General features: G+C 40.0%; 1 long non-coding RNA gene across 2 annotated transcripts in view; it reads left to right on the forward strand.

The window, feature by feature from the left end:
* The first annotated feature begins 17,663 nt into the window (after nt 1-17,663).
* Nucleotides 17,664-22,115, forward strand: part of LOC122456159 — a 185,421-nt gene continuing 180,969 nt past the window's right edge. For both annotated transcript variants that reach the window (XR_006274853.1, XR_006274851.1), the window contains exon 1: nt 17,664-17,843. This is a non-coding gene — a long non-coding RNA (uncharacterized LOC122456159). The remainder of the gene's footprint in view (nt 17,844-22,115) is intronic.

Here is a 22,115-nt window from a genome sequence, read left to right on the forward strand (position 1 = left end):
ATATATGTTCTAATTCACATAATTAGTTTTCCGTTTTTGCCTTTGCTATTTATTTATTAATTCAGAGCTGAGTTTTAAGTAGTTAATTTACTAGGGATCAATAATAAATTGATATACTATATTTGGTCTTCGGTGCTGTAATTCGCAAAAAGAAAAGGAGTACTTGTGGCACCTTAGAGACTAACAAATTTATTAGAGCATAAGCTTTCGTGAGCTACAGCTCACTTCATCGGATGCATTTGGTGGAAAAAACAGAGGAGAGCTGTAATTGGATTCCATTTTTTAAAAAAGTTGTTGTTGCCTAGAGTATGAGAATAGTCAAACTGTTTGTGGGTGTCACATACTGTATATTTAGATATGACAACATGGATTTTTCGTTTTCCTGGGCTCATTTATTAAAAAGACAAGAAGCTGTTTCAAGTGTATCTAGTGTTCTACAGCTACACAGTTTACATATTACATGACTTGACTTTTTAAGTCTCTTACTATTATCAGTAGAGCCCTGCAAATCCATGAATATCCACTTTATATCCATGGATATCTGCATCCATGGATGCAGTTGTATTGTTTACCATCTTTGTGGATCACGGATCGAATGTGGATATCATTATTCAGATTCAGCTAAAACCAGTGAAAGTTCACTTTGTTTTTATATTGTGTTGTCAATTCATCAGCGCAAATTGAAATCGTCACTGCATCACCCCTCTGCACTTCCTTGCAGGTTTCCTCCAGAAAAGATTCTGTATTTGAAAAGTCAATGGAGAAAAAACAAATCAAAAGAAATTAAGTGTTGGTACATACAGTTAGAAGGGAAATGGGAAAGGCAAATCATCAATCTGGAATACATTCAGATTTCTTTTGGTGAAAATGGAGAAACTTAGAGCCCTGCAAATCCGTGGATGCAGATGCAGTGTATATTTTACCATCTTTGCAGATCGGATACAAGTTAATTATCGTGGATGCAGATCCAAATTTTTGTATCCGTGCAGAGCTCTAATTATCAGGTATGCTTTGTCTTCCTGTAGAGGAGTCATCACTAGTAGTCCATTGGTAATGTTATTCTGTAAATTAGTAGCTTTTTTCTTAGTGGAATTCAAAGAAGACTGCTTTGTTTCTGAGCTATTTTACTGGACAGCTCCTCAGTTACTCAAGTCATATGTAACAGTCACAATAGCAGCAGAGATGTTATGCTATCTTACTTTTTGCCTAATATTAAAATCTGCAAAACCTGTGGATTAGGACTCCTCATAAAGGCAATGAATAGCTGCCTGTTTTGTTATTGTCCCTTTATTATGAATAAATCTCTCACTCAAATCAGGTTTCAGAGTAGCAGCCGTGTTAGTCTGTATCTGCAAAAAGAAAAGGAGTACTTGTGGCACCTTAGAGACTAACAAATTTATTTGAGCATAAGCTTTCGTGAGCTACAGAAGTGAGCTTAGCTCACGAAAGCTTAAACTCAAATAAATTTGTTAGTCTTTAAGGTGCCACAAGTACCCCTTTTCTTTTTTCACTCAAATCACTAAACTTTGGACTAGACTCACATTCAAGTTTTTCTCTTCCGCTGTGTCCCTGATCACTCACAATCAGATCCCATACTTAATAAACCTTGAAAGAAAAGAAAAAAACAAACAAACCCAACCCAATTCCCTCAGTGTCTGACATTTAGCACTTAATCTTAACTGTGCTGATTAGGAATTTTCCTCTTGATTCCTCTCTGGGATATTTTTTTAAAAAAGCACCTACAAGCAAAAATGCTTTGGATTAGTCTCTCTCTCTCTCCCTCTTAGTCTCATTACTGCTTTTAAAACCGAAATAAAAGACAATTTGAATTTACAAGTGCTGAATTGGGATTTTTGCCTCTTCTGTTTTTTCAGTCCTAGATGATTTCCCCACCATTCCCAAACCATTCAGAACTAGAGCTCCCTGGAATATTTTTGTCCACATGAAACCTGCTCTAATTTATGATGGTGGCCAAAATGGCCCCAAAGCCACATACCTCTTATGATTTCACCATTTCAATGACCAGCACTCATTTTGTAAACTAAAGTTACCTATACAACACACATATCTGGTGTCTCCCCACTTTTACTGTGAAAAAGTATTTGCATCAGAAATAAAGAATGATGAAACCAAGGCCTGGTCTACACTGGGGTGTGCGTGTGTGTGTGGGGGGAATCGATCTAAGTTATGCAACTTCAGCTACATGAATAACATAGCTGAAGTTGACATACTTAGATCTACTCACTGCGGTGTTTTCACTGCAGTGAGTTGACTGCTGCTGCTCCCCTGTTGACTCTGCCTGCACCTCTCACGGCGCTGGAGTACAGGAGTTGACGGGAGAGCCCTCAGGGGTTGTTTTATTGTATCTAAACTAGACGTGATAAATCAACCGCCGCTGGATCGATTGCTGCCCGCCGATCTGGCGGGTAGTACAGACATACCCCAAGATTATCAAAAGATTTACTCTAAAGGAATTAACTCCACAGCAAATAAGTTACCTGCACAATTCCTTTCCTGTGTTCCCCACATTTATCACACATTGTGGTCCACATCTGGGCCTTGGTAGTTTGCGTGTTATGTTTCTAATACTCCTATCCAAATCAGATAGGCCTTCTAAAATCTAACATGAATTTGTATATAATCTGTGTACACAATTTTAGTATCAATTTTATAGGTAGGGCGAATACAGGAACCAGCTAAATATGTTTGCAGTACCTCTTAAGGCAATAGCCTACAAAAGGAAATTACAGAGAATTTAGGAACTGACTGTGTAGTGAAACTCTGTAATGGGAAATGAGGATTACGCCAACCCTTTACTTTAAATCAAAGCTGGTCAGTCCTAAAAACATCAGCTTTCTTCATCACTAAAATTGCTGTTCTATGTGGAATTTCAGTACAACATTTTCTATACCAAAATAAAACTATAAGAAAATAGGCCCCAATTCAGCAAAGCACTTAAGCACATACAATGATTACAAGTAAAGCATGTGCATAAATTGGGTTCAATCTAGACTATGAGTAGCAACAGCGGGCGCATGCCCATTCACAACCAGTTAGTGCTGGTAAGCACTAGCTGGTTCCTGTTCCATGAGCTCCTGAACAGCCAGTCAAATTTTGGCTGCCTCCAGTGCAGGTATATGGAGGTGGGTTCGGAAGGGGCTCTGCACCCTCTTCCCTTTTTAATGAACTGAGGCAGGACTGGCTATAATTTGGCCCAAGTGATTTAGTGAGGTGCCAGGTTTCTCTCTTAAATGAGGAGGTTTTGTCTTCATACAAGTGAGGAAGAACTTCTCTTATATATATTAACTTATAGCTATACACGTACCCGCATCAGCTTCATGCATATAGTGATGTGAGTTAATCTTTTGTTTCTGTTTCTCTGACATCTATAATCAGCCTCTCTTCCTGTGAAATGGTGAATGTTTCCCCTGCTCTGTGCTATCTGTGTAACTCTTTGCTCTCATCTCTGATATTTGTGCCCCTTCTTACTCTCCCTCCCTCTGTTATATATTGCGGAGGAGACATTGTCCATTAAGACTTCCTTGACCAATTTGAAAGCAGTTATTTACACTCCCAGTTCCATTAGTACTTACATCAGTTAAAGTGCCTAGAAGATCAAGATGAACTGTAAACCAAAACCCATCCTTTCTTGTTTGAAAAACTACCACGTGTAAACTTTCCAAGGGTACTTTTAGGAAGAGGATAAAATAAATGAGAAGACTGAGCCAGAAGGGTGAGAGCAGCAGCTGTGCTGTGCTGTTCAGGCAGATCTGTTCAACTATAGAAGAACCCTATTTGCCGCTCCTGTGATGAACAGGCCTGTGAGTGATCCTATTTTTCAGAGAGGTATGAGTGCAGACAGAATAAACGGGATTCAAATACTCTGAAAAGGATTGTGCATGTGCATGGAAATGTAATTGCTTTGTGTGAATGTGACAAGAGGCAACTGAATGTAAAGTGTGCTATACAAAGCCAATATAACTAGTTTCCAGTGGGTTATACATCTTTCTATAAATCTCCCACAAGCTGGAAGAAACCCAGGTGTTTTTTTAGGTCTGGGATCCATATACCTCGCCAAAATATAATACTTTTTCTTGAGGAAGAGAAAGACAAGGTTGAAAATATCTAATTAAATCACCTAGGCCTGCTACCTCTTCCTACCTGCAACACTTCCATCCTCTGCCTGAGAGAATCAAAGTCCCAACAATGCATCCTGATTAGAAACATACAACAAGGAAAGAAGCCAATACCAGGTGGCCAACTGTGACCAATTGCACAGCCCGAAAATGAATTCCAACTATCAAATACTCCAAGCAGTCCTCTCAACCAACAGTTCTTAAGCAATCCATAGGCTGAAATTTCTCCAGAGAATATTGTTGAACACATTTAAATAATGAAAAAAATACATAAAAATTATGATCAGCTTACAAGCAATTTAGATATTTGTGAGGATATGGGGAGATTTTCAGAAGTGCCCAGCATTGGCATAACTCAGCTCCCCATTGAAGTATAGGGCAAAACTCTGATTGACTTCAGTAAGAGCAGTATCAGACCAACAAACCTGGGCGTGGTTTGTGCCACAGTTCTGGTTTATCAAAGCACACCTCTCTATACTATATATTTCAAAAGGGTGCCTCAGCTCTCCAAGCGAGATAAATAAAATAAATAATAAAATAAATAAACAGCACACTATGCTGTTTATTGTTGTGAAGTTTTTAAGATGAATTTTTTTAAAAAATGAGGTCCTTTCTCTTTTGAATAGACTCAAAGGGCTTTGTGTATATGAACACTTAGTTTGTGGCAAGCTGGAGCGTAAATCTACGCCATACTAGCCTGTTGTGCACCACATATCCATGGAGACCCTGCTGCTATGGACTAACAAATCCATAATGTTCTTTGCTCTACCCCACATGAGGGCATGGTTAATGCATGGCATGCTAGTGCAAGGTAGATTTATACCCCAGTTTGCCATAAACTAAATGTTTGTATAGACAGATCCAAATATGCCATTGCATTTTCAGAAGAGGAGGGTTTTCACCCAATGTATCTGGCCAAAAAATCTCCCCATCTCATTTGTCGCATGTGAGTTGCACTCCAGTTTGTAGATACCCTGAGCCCAGGAGGTAGCTGCATTTCAGGGGTGAAGTAACTATATATTTGTGAAGTTTTTTGGAATGTTCTCTGTTGAAAGGAGCTTTATAAATGGAAAGTAATAATCTTTCTCTCTCTATGTACATTTACCTATGTTCACATGCACTTTTAAAAAATTCCTGACATCAACACTTTTGTGTTTTTATTTAATAAGAAATATTGTGCTACTTTCATTCAGCACCTGGTCTTAACGCTGAGTGTTGATAACATCACGCTGGAGGTCATAAATGACTCCAGATAGATATACTCTAGTGGGTTATGAAAATGTGAAATGTTCTCAGAATATTTGGTTCCTGCACACATCACTGAGCTGTCCTTTTAAGTTAGTAATATCCTGTGACTGAAGACCTGGCAAGCACTAGGCTTGCTGCTCCATGTACTGGGGACAGACATCAAATTGTTCCCTTGAATTTCCCTCACAATTGAACTCTGCTAGTCTGAAAGATCTGGATTAGGAGTATGTATTAGATGTTAAATAATTACTTGGACCAATCCTACTGAAATGTAACTTCCCATTGTAAGAATGCATTACCCATTGGCATGAAGAAAAATTGCATTGGACATGTGACATGCAGTAGATCTGCAACTATATATGATATATATGTATTGCAGTTGTAACGGGTGGGTCACAGGTGTTGGAACAGAACAGCCTCATTAAGAGATAAATTTCACCCTCAGTACATATGCATATATCCAACGATTTTTGTGTGACTTATGTGCACACAACAAAAGGACAGTACATCTATTAGTTTCCCGAAGAGGGAAGTAAGTAGTGCTGACAGGGAGCTGGAGTGAGCTTCACTATATTATTAATGCTGTGATGCTTCCAGGACTGATAGTAAATTCCAATATTCCAGTTTCTTTCTAACAGGAATAAATATAATTACGAACTCTCTTTCTGGCACTGTCTGTTGTAAAGATAGCTCCCTGCCTGTGCAGTGCATATGCTTTTGCATTTTGAATATTCTTTCCACAGCTTTTTTGCAAAATAAAATATTTAACAAAATCAATTTATTTTAGTTCAGATATGCCAGTCAGAAAGGCTGCAGATATAATCAACATTCCCCCCCCTCCATCCCTGAACAGTGGTAATATGCTGTAGTCATCTTAAGCTAGGGCATAGCTCATTGGTATCTGACCATTTAAGGGTGTAAGAATCTATCTTGTCTGATTCAGTACGTTTCTGAGCACTGAAATGGAACCATACCACCACAGTATTATTACTCTCTTCCCTGAATTACCCAGTGTTCAAGCATTATGCAATATATTGTTATGATACTAGAGTTTCAATTGAGGAAATCAAATGTATATAGCAATTTAATAGGAAACAGAGGTGTTTAAAAATGCTGAAATAGGTCTATTCAGACATGGCTTAGAGTAGAATGAAACGGTAGCAGTTTTCAAAATGGGATTCTCGCTCTATTAAAATGCAAATAAACAATGTTTTTTTCTTTGGACATCCCTGTCTATGTATAAAATAATAACAGTAGGAGAAACCTGTGTATTGGCATCTCTGACATTTTTGTATATACTTAATTTGTTCATGAATTAGAACATCCTACCATTGTTTTTACATGTGTGAGGCGAATCAGATATTCCTTATAAAATATACTTTTACAGAATTAAGAAATCTGGCACACGTTCAGTGGAATATGCAAGAAAAGAAATGGGTGAGGAGAGTATCATTTCATTAATGCGTGGGTGTGCATGTATTTACATATGTATATAGAGAGACTTACGTGATACAGCACTAGAACAGGTTGAAATGTTTTGAAATATAGTTTTTTGAGGAAATTCCGTATTTAAACAAAAAATTGAATTTTTTCACATAAATTTTCCCTTTTTTTACCATCTCTATAGGTCATATTCTCGTTTTGAGCATATATTTGTAGTTACGCATGCATGCGCTGATCCTAATTAAATTTTATAAAGGGTGCAATTTACCCATGGTGCAGAGTGGCCATTCACAAAAGCCTTTGCATCCCTGTGTACTGGAAAAGAGGCTTTGAACAGGCTGATATGGAGGGTACCTTTCAGATCCACAATTCCATAGATCTAACACCCTGCATACTGGGTATGAAGTCGCACAGGATACTATTGCACTCAGAACAACCTCTATAAAAGGGATTCAGAGTAGCAGCCATGTTAGTCTGTATTCGCTCAAATAAATTTGTTAGTCTCCAAGGTGTCACAAGTACTCCTTTTCTTTTTATAAAAGGGATGTTTTCTAGAGCAGCTGCTGGCACAGGAGTTGAGGGACAAATTTGGTTTCATCTCCTCCTGTTTAGTGCCACACATAGAGACCTTTTGTTTGGGAAGGCAGATGGATTGGCAGCCTCAAAGACTGAAATTCAATATTTATCCATAGAAGAGGTATAGCATTGGTAATGGCAGTATATATAAGCGTTTCTAGCTCTGCCCTGTCAATATGCTTCAACCCTCATCTGGGTGAAACTCAGCTCTTTTGACAAGATTGCCAAAAGGGCTAACAATTAGTGCCAACGGTCATAGTGTATAGGGGTAGTATCCCTTTAAATAATTTGTGAGTCCTCTAGAGGGTTTCCTTGTCTTCTGCTGTTGTAGCCACTACAGATACATCTGCACAGCAGCTGGGAATGTGCTTCGCAGCTCAAGAATCCAGATGGACTAACTCTGCTCTTGCTAACATTCTAATAAAAGCCGTGTAGCTCAGGGTGATAAGGGTGAGGGTCAGGCTTACCATCTAAGTACAAATCCACCCAGACCCTCTGCGTACATAACTGGGTGGCTAGCTTAAGCCGCCACCCATGCCATCGCTGACTACACTGTTTTTTTTAGTGTGCTAGCTCAAGCAGATGTAGTGTGTGTCTGTCTATCCAAGCTGGGAAGCATTCAGTGTAGATATACCGTATAACCCTGCAGTGTACATATGTAGCTAGGCCTATATACTAACTATATACTGTATATTTGTATATAGTTAGTAAACACTATTATTTAGACCCCAACAGTGTCTGTTTGGTTTATGATCATTATTAATGTGCAGAAAGCAATAACACAACAATAGAGACTGCATTTTTATGGATGCTTGCTCACAAAGTAATTAGAAACTGAAATGAGACTTCAAACTCCTTTCACTGAGATCAAGAAACCCATCATTTATTTTTAATAATTCAGAGCCTTTCATCAGTGTAATCATAATGAAAATAACTTCCATGAAACTCCAAGAAGCGAAGAGCAAATTACATTTTCATGTGTGTATACATGGGTGGCTGGTGACCCAGCCACTGGGGGAGGCTAGGCCCTTGCTCCTCCCCTTCTTCCTGAGGCCTCTCCCCTTCCCCTGTGACTCCCCACCCCCACAGAATCCCAGAGTACCCAGCCTCAGCCCTAGTGTGCCGGGCAGCCTGGCGGCGCGGCTGTAGCATCCCCAGTCCTGGAGTTCCAGGCAGCCGGGTGCTGTGGTCCGAACACTGGGCAGGCAGTGCGGCCCTAGCAGCGCCAGGAAAGGGCAGGGCAGAGCATTGGGAACTGCAGGAGGCGGCCTCCTGGGGACAGAGCACGGGCGGGGTTACACCAGGCTGTTTGGGGAGGCAGAGCCTCCCCTGGCCTATGATACCTCAAGATAGGGTTTATGTTGGTGCATGGGCCTTTTTGCACAGAGGGGAATTTCAACCCTCTGCACAGAATGGAGTTATGCTCCATGGGGCTCTATCAGCAATACTGCAAGTGGCATTTGGGGAGGCCACTCAGGAGAAAGGGGCATAGTGACTCAGTGACATTAGCCAAACATCCCTGAGGATGAGGCTGTGCAGTGGCTCACAGAGGCTAATAATTCATTGTCTGTAGTAACAAGCACAGAATAAGTCTGCTAGGGCTGCATAGCCTGGAGACAAGCCTCGGGCCCAGTGGAGAATCATTGCACTGAGTCTGCTTACTCCAGCTTACCACAGGGAAGGTGGATTTACCTGTCAGTTACTCTCTGTGGCCTTAACTGTTTTGATCTTTCTTACCTTGCCACAGAATGGACATTTTAATACACAGTGACATATCCTCAACTTCACCCTTATCACGTGGGCACCATTTTAGACCATACTCTGTACTCTGCCCTGCAGCAGAGAGGAATTGGTTTGTTCAAACTGGAGAAGAACAACTTTAATCATAGTTTTGATGTTAGTCCGTGGACAAATGTGCTAGTCTGAGTTAATTTAAAGGTCAAAGTCAATACCGAAGGTATGAATGAACTATTGATTTAAAAGATTCTGGGAAATTACATTGGTAAGATAAACCTAAATGCATCTCCTGACCTTTTGATGTTAGAGACTTGGAAGATCCAGATAAGATTTTTATTTTCTTTACATGAAAGCAAGTTTAGACTAATAGGATTGACACCAAGCCTGAAATCTTAATAAAACATCTAAAGACTGCAGGTGAAATCTTGGCTCCAAAGAAATCAAAGGGACTTTGCCATTGAATTCAAACAGTCAAGGATTTCTCTTTGTGTTCCAAGCTAAGTAGCAAAAATTTGGCAGCCACGTTCTGACTTGAACTGTGGTCTGGGAGTCCATCTCTATAGCCCCATCAATAGTTTCAAAATATAATTTTGGATTTTTTCAGTGTGGACATAATTGTCTATACTTCATATCTATGCTCCATTTAAAATGTGTCCAGGATTCTCTTCTCGGATCTGAACAGTGGTGCTTGAAACCAATATTCTGTTCTTCATTGGTAAAACTGTGCAATGTTGAGACCACCAGATGGATCTGAGAAACAAATTTTACCATGCACATTTTTAGCACTATAAAACTTGGGTACTGGGTATAAATCTCTCTCAGTATCATTATAACTAAGCCTTAAAATGCCATTTACAAACTAAGTATTAATTGGAGTGCTTAGGAAGATGTATGTATCTTCAGTCTCCAGAAGATTAATTAATTTAGTAAGATATAAGCTTGGTTCAAGATGGTTCCTCATTATATTCAGTTTTCAAAGACTTCAGCCCCCCCATCTTCTTTGGTTGAAGGATCCGTCTTTCTCAGTTTGCAAGAGCTCTGTTCCCTTGTGTCTGTATAGTGATAGAGACCAAAGATGGCTCTATCTTTCCTTCTATCTTCCAAAGTTCAATTACATTGTTTCAAGAGGCAGGATGTCCTCATGCTGTTCTTCTCATCCCCCTATATGTAACTGGGACTTCTATTGTTTTTGCTCACAACTTTCTTAGGAGACAGGTAAATACAGTAACTCCTCACTTAAAGTCATCCTGGTTAACGTTGTTTCATTGTTATGTTGCTGATCAATTAGGGAACATGCTTGTTTAAGTTGTGCAATGCTCCCTTATAACATTGTTTGGCAGCCACCTGCTTTGCCCCCTGCTTGCAGGAAGAGCAGCCCGTTGCAGCTAGCTGGTGGGGGCGTGGAACCAGGGTGGACTGGCAGCCTCCCTATCAGCTCCCTGCTCCCCTAAGTTCCCTGTGCAACAGCTGCCCAACAGGCTACCAATTGCTGGCAGTTCAGCTGTCCCTCCCCTCACTGCCATGTGCTGCTCCTGCCCTCTGCCTTGGAGCTGCTCTCCAGAGCCTCCTGCTTGCTGTGCAGGGGAGGGAGGTAAGAGGAGGAGTAATGTCAGGGTGTCCTCCTCCCCTGTTTATCCCATCTCTATAGAGCTGGGGGGAGACACAACAGGGCTCAGGATGGAGAGAGCTGGCCGCAGCTGCTGTCTCAACTTCCTGATCTTTTTAAAGGCAATATACTTAGAATGTGATGTCAGCATACTTAAAGGGGCAATGCACATCTCTCTCTCTCTCCCACACACAGGGTGTGCGTCTCTGTCTCTGTCTGCCATGCTATCTCCTCTCCCTCCATTCATGCTGCCTTGTAGAGTGTGAAGCTACATTAACAACACTGCGTTAACCCTTGAGGGCTCAGCCAAATGCTAGTTCATCATTTAGCAGTAAGGCATTCCCTGAGAAATATTCCACCCTCTTCCACCCTCTGACTTCACCACCTCAACCAAGCTTCACAATCATCATTTCTGTGTACAGTATTAAATTGCTTGTTTAAAACTTAAACTGTGTATATATATATTTTTTTTCATCAGACAAAAACTATATTTTATATGTATATATCTATATAATATAGTTTTTTGTCTGGTGAAAAAAAATTCCCTGGAACTTAACCCCCCCCATTTACATTAATTCTTATGGGGAAATTGGATTCACTTAACATTGTTTTGCTTAAAGTCGCATTTTTCAGGAACATAACTACAATGTTAAGCGAGGAGTTACTGTAGCTGCCTTCTTTTCTGTCTGGGAGGGAACCTATTTCTCCATGTTTGGCCACAGACTTTAAAACATAATATAATTAAATATCCATATTTCCTCATTTAGCATTAATACAAGCATTTCCCAATTATATTAATCACCAGTGTGTCATTAGATTTCAGAAACTATCTCACTTGATACACTTTTATAATACACTAGTATTGTATACAATCAATTGATTCATCTGGTTATTACCTGAGGTTCAGAACCCCTGTATTTGTATACCAGTAAATGTTTGAAAAGATAAAGTTTATTCAAACTGTGAGGAAGATGACATGGAGTCTGGCTCTGAAGAAAACTCCATGCTCTTTCTTCTCTCATTTGTTAGTTTAAATGCAAATTGTTCTGTTTCCTGCCATCTCCTCCTACTGCTATCTTGATGGTCCTGTTTACTGCTTACATACAAATATGGGCCTTCATTGTCTTTGCTTGAAGATTGGGCTGGCCAAAGAATCAAATACACATTTCTTTGTCTAAAGCAGATGTGTTTACCAATACCTGCTAACATAAGAACGGTTGGATCAGACCAAAGGTCCATCTAGCCCAGTATCCTGTCTTCTGACAGTGGTCAATTCCAGGTGACCCAGAGGGAATGAACAGAACAGATAATCATCAAGGGATCCATCCCCTGTTGCCCATTCTCAGCCTCTGGCAAACAGAGGCTAGGGACACCATCCCTGCCCATCCTGGCTAATAGTCATTGATCGACCTATCCTCCACAAATTTATCTAGTTCTTTTTTGAACCCTGTTATAGTCTTCGGTCTTCACAACATCCTCTGGCAAGGGGTTCCACAGGTTGACTGTGTGTTGTGTGAAAAAATACTTCCTTTTGTTTAAACATACTTTAGTCATAATTCTAGTAGATATCCATAACCCTTAATATACACTACGTACATACATCACACAAGAATGTTAATGATTAGTTATTAGTTTTCATCCATAACAATTTTACATTCCACAGCAAACATTTTGTCTAAACCATGGGAACAGGATGGCTCCCTAATATCCCAACCTCTTCATGGGCCAATTCAAGGTGGAATTTTTGGACAACTGCATCACAAAACTGATGATATTTTTATATGCTCTCGACAGATGACCTGAACTCCCTCATAAATTTCCACCACAACCATCACACCCACCCATTAAACTCTAGATGATTCCCATACAAGCAGCTTCATCAGTGGAACCCTACAAACATCTACATACAAGAAACCAATGGATAAAATCAGATCTATCTTTGCAGATCCTATAACTATGCCAAACACACTGAGAAATCTGTCATCTATAGCCAGGCAGTCAGCTACCACTGAATATGCTCTGAGGAGAAAGCTGGACACCCCACCAGAGAAGCAGATTGCATCACGGGAACAGGCCATGCAACTACCCCAAGAGAACCTGCTTCAATAGTCTTACTGAAATAAAACTGCCTCTGATCACATACCCCTAGTTTCAGAGTAGCAGCCGTGTTAGTCTGATCTAATCTAATCTAGTCTAATCTATTCGCAAAAAGAAAAGGAGTACTTGTGGCACCTTAGAGACTAACAAATTTATTAGAGCATAAGCTTTCGTGAGCTACAGCTCACTTCATCGGATGCATCCGATGAAGTGAGCTGTAGCTCACGAAAGCTTATGCTCTAATAAATTTGTTAGTCTCTAAGATGCCACAAATACCCCTAGTTGTTACCTATTACCCCATACAGGGTATCATTAAACAATTACAACCCATACTCAAGACCACATCCTGAAAAAAAACTTTCCTCTTCTGGCCCCCACCCCAATTTCACCAAACTCATCATCAGAAGGAAGCTCCCCATAAACTACGACACACCGACTCTAAGTGTCACCACACCCTTTCAGAACAACAGATACAAAACCTGCAAATGTACCTCCACTGCTACAATGATCAACACCCCCTACTTAACACCTTTCATGATGCATGATCCTACACTTGCCTATCACAACATGTGGTGGAACACATCCAGTGCACTAACTGCCCCGCCAATTATGTTGGTGAAAGGAGACAATCAATACACTCTTGAATGAACTCACACAGAAAAATGATAAAAGACAAAAACACTGTTATCACCTGTGGGTGAACACTTTTCACAAAGCAATCATTCTATATCTAACCTATCAGTCCTTGTCCTCAAGGGAAACTTGCCAACACCTTCAAAAGACAAGCTTGGAATCTTAAATTCATAACTCTGCTAGACACAAAAATCATCGACTGAACAGAGACACTGGATTTATGACTCATTACTACAATCTATAACCTACTAACCCCCATCCCTGCTTTTTTCTCTTCTTTCCCCCTATTATTGGAGAAGTGTTAACTGGCCACTTCACCTTGAATGGCCCCTTGATTTATGAGTTAACTACTTACGCTTAACAATCTCCTTCTACCTTGCATTTAGCTGTGCCACTCTGAGGACAGGTCTACACTGCAAAATTAAGTCAACTTAAGTTATGTCAACGTTCAGCCACTGGAGTAATTAAATCGGTTTTGCATGTCCATATTAGCTCCTTTTGTCGGTGGGTGCATGTGCTCACCAGGAGCTCTTGAACCAATTTAATTGTGGGGCACTGACAGCCAGAGCCCTGCTTCCCGGGACTGATAGCCTGAGCCCCACTGGACTGACAGTTGGAGCCCCACCATCTGAGGATGACAGCTTGAGCTCTGCTGCCTGGGGTGACAGTAGATTTCCCTGGCCTATAGAAGAGCTCTGTGAAAGCTTGTCTTTCTCACAATCCTCCCACCTCGAGGGATCCCAGAACTCAAGCCTGAACTTCTGCATTACAACTTGATAGCCCCACAGCCTGAGCCCTGCAAGCCCAAGTCACCTGACACAGATTAGATGTGTATGTTTTATTGCAGTGTAGATGTACTCCTAAAAAAAAGAAGTTTAGGCCCTGATTCAGGAAAGCACTGAAGAATGTGTTTAACTATAAGTATGTGCTTTAGACCCAATAGGACTTATGCACATGCTTAAAGTTAGGCACATGCCTTAGTCCTGTCCAAAACAGGGATGTTTTCCTAAATCAGAGCCTTAATAGTTATGAGTATGCCCATACGCAGGCACTTTCTATTTCTTCTTTTTTTCCTGCTTCCTTTCATTCATTCTCATAATCCATTCCAACTCTTCTCAAATTTACTTTCACTCACCAGAAATAGAATTCTAAGAATTAGATGAATCCAGTTAGAGAAGTGAAGGATACCATGTGACCAATGTGTCTAATTAAAACTAATATGTTAGCTAGAATATCAGCCATCAAATACTCATAATGTACCACCTGTGATCAATCTACAGGCCAAGAATTATTTGGTGAAATTATTTTGAGTAATTAATAAATCTAAGGAAATCCTGCTCTTCTGGTAGATTTTTTTTTGCAAAGAGAAAATGGGGTGAAATTTGTTGAATACCTTATTCAGTATATTTTATGAATGCAAATCCATTCTCCACAGGCTTTGAAATAACTATAGTACAGCTTTTCCTTCTCTGAGTTGAGAGAAGTAAATTTTCCAAAGATTGTTGTCTCCATCTTCTACTCCTACTCTGTCCCTATAAATTTCTTAAAAAAACAAATTGTCACAATTTCTTCATGTTGCTTTTCAACTGAGCACAGTTCTATCTTTTTTCCCCCCAGATACCTCTTCAATAGAGCACACAGAGAACATCTTTCACTTGAGGATCTCAAAACATTTCTCAAACATCCATTAATCTTCACTGTATCCTTGTGAGATAGGTAAGTACATATACAGCAGCTAGTGTGAAGAAGGAACCTATGAGACTTGTATCACCAACTGCTAATTATGATTTAAATGGTACTGAAATTCTTCTGTCAGGAGCCCTAATTATATGGCTGCATCTTTTACACATTAGAAAAGATAATACCAGTGTTCATGACAATCACAGTGCCTGTGACACAGCTCTAAGTGTTGGTATCACAATGCTTAGCCACAGCACCCCTGGCTTCCCACAGAAACATGCCATCATGCATGTCTACCAATCCTCCCACCTGTGCTTCCTGGGGATATCCCCTCTGGTCTCCTGGCTAAGACTTTGGAACTTTTGAAGACTCCCCCACAAAGAATTAGTTCTCAGCCTTCACACTGGACCCAGTACACTCTATGGGTCATTGACTTCAATGACAAAACTTCCATTGGGTTTCTGGAAGCCAGGACTTCAGGGTTCTCATTCTCCACTGCCTTGCAGCTTACATAATCATTTATGCTTTTGGAAAAGTTGATGTAAAGCACTACATTTCTAACTGTAGCCTTTTAAGGTTGTGTAAACAACTACACAAGGAATAAGATGGTGGAGAATCAGGTCAATACTGTATGAATTCTCATATGTAACAATATAGTGCAGCCTTGTTGGATAGAGCTCTTATCTTATTATTTCCCTACTGTGTCACAGCAATTTGATTTAAGGAATTCCTCTGTAACCTGAGAAACAGGACTCCTCTCCATATTAGCTCTGCTGGGATGGTCAGGACTAATGCTCTTTGGTACCAGTGCTCGGGATTACTGCTGCAGTTTAAGATAAGGAACAGGAGGAAGTTTGAACTCTACTTAGCAGTGGTGCCAATTACAGGAGACTGGGGGAGAGGAGGATAAATGCCCTCTCCAAGGTTTTTGCACTTACTCAAAGTTCCATAGGCTGTGGAGTCAGGGTGTGTGTATGGGGCGGGGGGGATGGTGGAGATGGCCTGATCATTTTAAAGCATTGTTCCCTTACTAAATCAGAACAGCTGCTTCTGGAGTAGTCCAGAGAATTACCCTGGTGGCATGATCGCAATGCCACTGAGATGTGACCTGGCTGCCCTTCAGTACACATGGACTGGCAACAGGACAAAATTTCATTGAGTGGTGTTGTGACCTGGTGTATGGGGTTGTAACATCATGCAAATTAGGTCCCCTGCCCCTTTGTCCAGATGGAGGAGTGGAGGGGCTAAATGGTATTGCAACCAGGCAAACAGGGAATCTGTTCCTGTACAGCAGAAAACAGGGGAGCCAGCTGAGAACTCGACACCTGGTGGCACTAGTTCATACACTCTGTGGATAAGGGAGAAGGGGAGACTCCCCAGACAACGAGAGAGAGGGTTGGGAAGATGAGCAGGAATTAGATTGGGTCCCTGTTGGGGATGGGGACTCCAAGAAATACCTGAATTGGTGCCTCTGGGTCCAACCTCTTAAATGAAAATAAATGAGAGGTTGTTTACTATGTGTTTCATTGGTAACTTGCACTTTTTGATTTTGGTTAAAAGCAGGATAGTAAAGGGGGGGCAGGAAGGGGAAAGATATCTGCTATCACATCTTGCCTTTGTGTAAATATATCAAACAAAGAAAAGGAAAGAACAAAAATTACAAAACTACCATTAAACTACAAAATAAATAATCCCTTTAGTTTAACTCTTGATCAAATTCTTTACTATTCTATATAAAACAAAATTACTTGGCAATCATGTAGGGCCTTTCATCCAGGATATTAATGCACTTTATAATAAGACCCACAATATCTCTTGTATTATTATCCTCATTGTACAGATGTGGAAAGGAGGTACAGAGAAGCCAAAAGTCACATAAACTGAAAACAAACAATCCTTGATCCCTAGCCAATGTTCCAACTAATATAGCGTGGTCCTTCCCCAGTACCACTACTGTCCTTAGCATTACCCCTCCAGAGCTCTTGCTATCCTTGTGCCTCTAGTGGATGTAGGGAATAACAGTTATGTAAGTATTTGCAGGGGCTAGGAGTTCACCACTCAAGCACCATGATGTTTATGTTCTGTGCTACTTCATGATTAATATCTCATGCAGATTTACAGACACACATTGAACACTCGTATAATGACAAATATGATGTTAATGATCATTTCCTAATTCCAGCTGGCTATAGGCTTCCAGCTTCCCTACAAATTCAGGACTAGGAACCTTATTCTATAAAGTAGTGGCCATGTAGCAAGTAAATATTACCCTGCCAGAACATTACATAGTTTAGTAAAAAATACAAACATGGGATATAGTGGTGGTATGCAACACACAGGACAAGCATCTTCACCAGCAGGACCTTCCTTGATAACTGCCTGTTCCCTATAAGCCTTCCTTACTACAGATTTGCTGCCTTATACACATTTTGTAACACATACGTTTTGGGGGCTGGCCCTTTAAATTTGGCAAAGAAGAGCAGCTGTAGCTCTAGAGTAGACATTTTACAACTGACTGTTGCTTGCTAGATATCCTCTTTCAGTCAGTAAGAAATACTCCTTATATTTCCACCTTATTTTCCCAGTATTATTCCTGAGGACATAGCCCTTTCTCACAGTATGGAAAGTCTGAAGTTAAAGAGGGTTTTTATCTACAAATTACAAAACTGAGGAGCAGCACAGCTATGGTATGTATGAAAATCTATTGAGTGTAAGTCATATAAATATAGTGTTTGCTTGTGATTGTTATTATTACTGATGAAAAATAAGGGGGAAGGAAATGATAGAGATAAGTCAAAGTTTCATACACATATGGGCTCCCAGCAATAAACAACATTTGAAAAAAAAGCAAGCTTAGGGATATTGGGTCAAAGTTGTTCCCGCATTCAGCTGCATTGTTTCAATTAATATGCTCTGATTCTTCCCAGTACTTTTATATGAAATGCTGTAAGTGATACTAATGTCGACAATGTCCTTTTTGTTTTAATGTGTTCCTTGTTTGTATGTCCTGCAGAGGTGGATTATTTCCCTGTATAGCTTGTTACCCTCCTTGTCTTGTATTTGTATTGACTGTGCTAATATTCTTTTGCGATTGTTTTCTTTCTACTTGTATATTATTTTACTTTATAAGCAAAAAAAATATATATAAAAAGTACCTAATTGTGGTTCTAGGTGTCCCTCACCATGATTAAAATATATTTGTATATGGTAATTTACAACTCCATCCATTCACCAGACCACTCTGTGACCAACAATGGCTAGAGAAGAAAAGACCACATCACTCACTGCTTTCATTATTTTCTCCTTTTATAAATACAATATAAATTAGGCATAATATCACACAAGTGATTATACCAGAGCAGAAGTTACTGTAATTGAGAAGTTAATGGGAATACCAATGTGAGGAAGCGTTTTATAGGATCAGACTTGTCTTTGGATAAGCAACCTCTGGAATTCAGACCTAAAAACGAAGTTTGTCACCTCCATAATATGCACATGCAAAGGCAGCTTGCATGACAAATTTGGCTGTTTGTATATGCAGAACCTTGGAACTGAAAACTTGTAGAAGCACAATTTTGAATGTGAAGTTTTAGAGATTGCATTTGACTATATGACAGATAGATTTAATACAATAGAAAAAGTGCCCATACAAAAGTCATTGTTTAAATTCCACTACCATAAATTCCCTCTATTTGCTCACATATCCATCCCTGTTTTATTTCCCTGAAAAACAGAAACAGCTCGAAACACCTGTGTGAAATTATCTGTACATTATCAGTTTCCTGATCTTTACTTTTGTCACTGGTGCTGCCATATCACTTGGTCTTTGAGAGACACTTCCCTTTTGTCACTGTCAGCATTGGTACTGGTGCCAGAAACTCTAATGCAGTGCAGCGAGGGAGTGGCGTTGCTATTCAGATAAGAAACTTTTAAATCCTGAGCTGTCAAGTATGTCTTGTTTTCCCCCTATACAATTTCACTCCCTATGAAATATAACGTTTAGTTCCTTGGCATGTACCTAGAATCATTGACGCCAATGCAGTTCACTATAAAACCACAAGAAATAAATCAGTGCAACTCATTCATATTATAAACACAAAATAAAAGTGTTTCCTAACTTTTTGCTTCCTGCCTTTAACACTTTCTCATCTTAGTCTTCCACCTCTGTCACTCCTAACGTTTCTGTTTTTATTATTCATTCTTGTATCCATCTTTTTCTAGGCTTCCCTCCATCTTTTTAACATTCTATTTCTCTCTTTTCATTAACTTACTTTAGTCTGTTCTGTTCTTTGCTTGTATACTGCATTCTGAATTTGCCCAACTTTCCCGTTAAATCCACAGCAATGCAGAAAAATACTGCTCCCCATAAGAAAAAATAATTAATACTCAGTGTAAATTAATAAGAAAAAAACAAACAAATGAGGTCTCTTTTAAGAGCAGGGAAATAGCTTTCCTTGTGTGGGTGCTCACAACCTGTTCTTAGATGCTGACAACTCAAAGAGTCTTTTGGAAGCACTCTAAGTTCAATAAAATGGGTGTAAGTGGTAGTATACCAAAATGAATTGAAATGCAAATTTCTTTTAGTGCATGATAAAAATGTAATAAACAGACATAAACATGAAAAAGACTAAGTTATATTTTTATGCTATTACAGTAGGAATGGTATTTAGCATACACCAAGAGGCAGATTTTGCTATTGGTTTTATCAGTTATGGTCTTTCTGTTTAACTTTACTTTTCCTTTTTTCTGCTTTTCATTATTTTACCTCCTCACATTATCTGATTTCTATTTTTTGTTTAATTTGCTCTCTCTCACTTTCTCTGGCTTTTTTGTTTGTTCAGTTCTCCATTGCTTCTCTGTTCTTTCTGTCTGTATGGTGTCTGGTCTGGTCTCAAAATATGCATATTTGATCTGTGCAAATCTCCTGTTGCCTTCAATGGCAGTTTTGTGTGAGTAACAGGAGCAGGATTTGCCACGGTAGTTGTTCAATTTCTTATTTTCAGGAACATAACAGCATGCTTATTTTAACATAACAAGGTAGGGAGAAATGAAAGTAAGGAGATCCTGATTTTAATCAGAATTGTGCCCTCGCCCCTAGATTACAGTATAGACACATTTGTGACCTCTTCCATTTCTGAGAGGGTTAATGTTTCAGAAGGATGTATGGCCCCCAAGTAGCCATAGAAATTAAATTTCCATAACTCCACCTTGATGCTTATATGCTGGAGATCTGTGAGTACAGAATACATTTTCTATGTATATTCAGAGACATTTGACAGCTAGTTTGGCTGGTACATAAATCTGAGCATGGTGAAGGGCCAACATCCATGTTTCTAGCTGCTCTTCATCCCAGGAGAAGGGACCTGCATTTTTGGTTACTGCAAACAACTCTCCTCACTTGTGTATGTCCTTAATCTAGTCAGCAATGACTCCCAATGACATTTTAGGTGGAGCACAATAAATGGTATATATGCTCATTGATGGCATGATCCTCTGAAGTGCTGTGCACCCTCAGCTACAGCTAAAGTCAATGCAAGTTGAGAGCATGCACTGACTTGCAGGATTGCACCCGATGCAGGGCACTTATTCATAACTGTCAATGCATCTTGCATGACATTCTAGCAGCCCTTTATCTAGTGTTTCCAGCACTTGTGATTTTATTGTGAGAATCATGAAATTCAATGGTTTTTTCTGGGAGTCAAGTGGTTTTATGACTATCTCAGCATTCCTTTAAAAAAAGCAGATTTCTAGCAAGCTGTGGAGAAAAAATTGATTAATGTGACGTGGGAGAACCTTGAAAGCTTAGAAACCAGAAGCCAAATAAAAAGAACCCATAATTGATTATTTTTATAAAATCTCATAGAGTTTTAAGACAACCTCCTGATTTGGATTTTTGAATGGTTGGGTTAGCAATACTGCCTATCACACCTCCTGTGTGGATTCTCATACAGCTAATGGGGCTGCAGGGAAATTTTCCCCACAGAGTTGCCTCTCAGCCATCAGGGGCTGCTATGATGGGAACTGTGGGAAAGCACAGTCTACTTCTGCTCTTACAGTACTGACAGGTGCAAACGGGAGAGAGCTGGAAGTCATAGTAGACCAGGGGTCAGCAACGTGTCCATAAATGGACACAAGTCTCCATGGTAAAAATGTTGAGGTCCATTGTCATTTTTTAAAAAAACATTGAATGACTGAATGACATAACCCCCTCGCCCCCAATGCCTGTCACTAAATGATACTTTTGTCAAGTTTCTGTCGCGCAACATGGTGAGTGCTGACCCCTGTAGGAGACAGTCAGCTTACCTAGAGCACTACTTCTCTGATGAGGAGAGCGAGAGATGCCTGAGATAGTACTGGGAAATGAAAGGGACAGGAATTGAAGGGGGAAAAAAGCACAATGGGCAGAACATAGAAGGCTGCTAATGGCTCTCCTCAAGGCTTCTACATATCAGTCCCTGCCTCAGGGCCCTCTAGTAACTGTCCCACACTAGTCCCCACTAGTTACCCCCTCAAGCTTCTTGGTGGTCCATGGCTTCCTTACTTCTTCCACCTTCTTTTAACAGTGCAGACTAAAAGGCTTATCCCTCCCCCGCCCCCTAGTTCCCATTGTATGAGTGACACAGAAACACTGGCAAGAAACTCCAGTGCTGTACCAGCCATAGCAGTTATGCTTCTGAAAGTGTCTTTTAGCCTTCGCTGAGGCTGCCATGTCAATGCTGCTGCAGGTTTGGAACCCCTGGGTGAGATATGGATGAAATAATTTGGAGACCTGGAATCTAGGATCAATTCAGCCCTGGTATAGGAGGCCACATCACAATAGGGCTGGTTGGAAAATGATGGTTATACATGCCAGAAGTTTAATCTAAAGCAATTATTTGTTTTCAATATTTTGTCTTAATTTGGTGGCATTTGTTGGAAAACTGGAATAAAAACCCAGCAAAACCAAAATATATTTTTTT

Source organism: Dermochelys coriacea, chromosome 1 (assembly GCF_009764565.3).
Source record: "Dermochelys coriacea isolate rDerCor1 chromosome 1, rDerCor1.pri.v4, whole genome shotgun sequence".
Classification (NCBI taxonomy): domain Eukaryota; kingdom Metazoa; phylum Chordata; order Testudines; family Dermochelyidae; genus Dermochelys; species Dermochelys coriacea.